This window comes from Lycium barbarum, chromosome 11, assembly GCF_019175385.1.
Source record: "Lycium barbarum isolate Lr01 chromosome 11, ASM1917538v2, whole genome shotgun sequence".
Lineage (NCBI taxonomy): Eukaryota > Viridiplantae > Streptophyta > Magnoliopsida > Solanales > Solanaceae > Lycium > Lycium barbarum.
This window is the reverse complement of record NC_083347.1, coordinates 36,918,778-36,921,878: the sequence shown is the minus strand read 5'-3', so window position 1 is coordinate 36,921,878 and position 3,101 is coordinate 36,918,778.

Below are 3,101 nucleotides of genomic sequence, written 5' to 3'. Positions count from 1 at the left end.
TCCGGAAAAAAATGAATAATTTTTATGGCACGGCACCTTAATTTTCAATCAACAACATAATTTTTTTTGATAATATTTTCATCAACCATGTAATCACTCTGATTTTGAGCTTGTGTAATCATCTTCTTCGTTTTTTTTTTTTGTTTACTCTACATACTTCAATTCCACAGACACTTCTCGTACCAACCTCGATGGAAATTGAAGGTGAAGATGCTGGGCATCAACCAAATAAGAGTATGTTTAAGAAGTTTAATTTCTTGATGCTCTTCTTGACATGTTTACTGATGGACTTGCCAAGTTCCTTCCTGTTCATCCTCGCGGAAGATTCTAGAGGGGTTTGAAGAAGAAACCCATAGCTTAACTCCACTGTGACCATTTAAGGAGAATTCTTATAATTACTGCAATTTTGATGAGCACAGTGGATGCCCTGAATGGTGATTAGTTTGAGACTAGTTACTTATTGATACATTGTAACCTTTTTAGTTTTTGAACTTTATATAAGGCCTTTTGTCGTACCTTTTGACTTTTTTCTAAAAAAGTGTATTCTTAACTTCAAACTCAATAATCAAGATTTTTCAGAATCATATTTCTTTCTTATCGCATCCCTTTTTCTTATATATATAACTCCGGTAGCTATCTCCTACTTTAAGGTAAAGCAAAATAAAGAGATGAAAACATTCTAAACTTACCTGGATGCCCTGCTTCCGAGGTCAAATTAACTCTTTTGACTTCTGTATATCCGGATGCACTGTTTCCGAAGACAAGTTAACACTTCCAACTCTTTTTTATTTTGAAGACGACTTCTGATCTTCATCTATTCTAAGACGAAGGAATCTTTGTCGGAATATTTGACATACACCTGTGACTTCATATACATTTTTGCCACACTTGATCGTATTTATTTCCAATAATTTTGCTCGGGTTATTTTATCTTAGATTAAATGCTTCCAAATGGATAATAATTTTCTTCGTTTTACATACCTCTGAATTTGCTTATTTGCTATATTGGTCGGGAATGATCCTTCTGACTTAATTTTCTTTCCATGAATAAGGCCATATAGTTATGCTGATGAATTAGCTCTAATTCATTTGGGCATTCTTTGCTTAAGTATAAGCTCAAAATTTGTGAATAATTTGAGTATTTTACTCTCAATCACAAACTTACTTGAAGAGAAAAAGTCTATTTGATTGATACATTTCTCTTTTATTGTACATCAAACTTCAGGAAGTAAATCCATCAAAGTTGTACAACTTTTTGACTAGCTAGCTTAAAGCTCGGCCAACAGTTCCCTGTTCTTACAATATTTAACTTTGAGAAAGCTGCACCAACCTTTTGATTTAAAAGTTTTGGCTTCTTATGAACTTTCCTCCGTCAGTCCCCAGTATCTTGCCGTGACTCATCTTCTTGAAAGCCTTTTGAATCATTCTTGATTTCTTTCTACCTCTGATGACTGCTCAATCCAAAGTAACACGCTTTATGTTGCTGCCTCATTATAAACCCTGCCCAAAAAACCCTTTCTTTATTTTTAGGGATAAAAACCGGACGAAGGGAAAAAGAGTGCAACACGTGTTTTCAAAAATCCTCCGGGTAATCCTCTAATCTTGTTGTGCTCCCAACCCCATTTTTTGTTAGAAACCATTTTCCTCTTGTTCCTGCAATAAATGTTATAATTTCTTAGAAATTTGTTTTTTTAAAAAAGATTAAAACTTACCTCGATCGATTTTAATTTGAAGCAACTCGGCGTAAGTTTCTTCCCTGTAACCTTATCCGATTAGACAGTCTTGAACCTATTGGTCATTCCTCCATCTTCCCTATAAGTTTTTTTTTTTTTTTTGCAACTTAACCTGCCTTGACTTTCTTAGTTATGTCGATACCGGACATTCCATTAGTCAAAACTCTTCCCCGAGACATACTCTACTCTCTCCGGTGTATGAAATTCTAACTATTTCAGTGAAGCTGCGATCATAGCGTTTGCATCTTGAATCCAAGGCCTTCCTAATAAAACCTTAAAATCCATGCCGCCATTGATTATTCGAAACTTCGTATTCCTCTCACAGCCTCCTGTAACAATCAACAATTCTACAACCCCCTCTGTAATTTTTCCAGGCCCAGCTACTTCTCTGATTTCCTCTACAGATGGTTCTAGTTCATCCATCATTGTCAACTGTTCGATGACTCCCCATTGAATAATATTCTCTACAATCCTCGGAACGACTGCGAGGCCTGTAACTATACAATTATTAACCATAGCTGAAATTATCAAATCATCATAACGGGGTGAGATCTCTCCCCCTCTTTTATCGTCCACCGAGAACACATTTTTCTGCTTAGACTTTAGAGCTCTCTGTCTGTTTATTCCTAGCAACTCATCCTTTTTAACCGGGGAAATTACCTCGGTTTGCATGGGCTTGTCAGTTATCATATTGATCACATGGCGTGGTTTGGTCAGAACCTCATGCTTGACTAAGTCCTTATTCTTTCCATAATTATCCTTAGCCCTGTCACTTAAGAATTCTCTTAAATGACTGTCTTTTAAAAACCATACAACCTCGTCCTAGAGGTGCCTACAGTTAGCGGTCTGATGGCCATGGGTTCCATGATAATCCCAAAATAAGCTCATACTCCTCTAGCTGGGATCTGATCTTATTGGTCTGGGCTACTTCGCACCATCAATCTTACTTATTGCTGTGTCCAACTCTACTAAATCAACATTGAAATTATATTTTGATAACCTTGGATTTTCAATATTGTTTGTCACTGAATCAACTGTTGCAGATTTAGACTGCAACCCTCATCTATTTTGACCTAATCGGCCTTTCCCTCGTCTATTTTGATCTAATCGACCTTTCTGTCAGAATTTGGACTCTCATATTGATTGTTTTGGTTCCGTTCTGGTCTTGAACAAGACCTTTCCTCTTGACCATATGGTTGATATCTTTCTTTTTCAAATCTAAAATCGTAACCAACATTCCTTCTAGACCTGTCATGGTTCGGTAACCTGAATTGGTCATCTTCCACTCGAATTTTTGATTCATACCTATTATGAACATCCGCCCATGTTGTAGCGGTAAATTCTAATAGGTTTTCTTTCAGTGTTAAT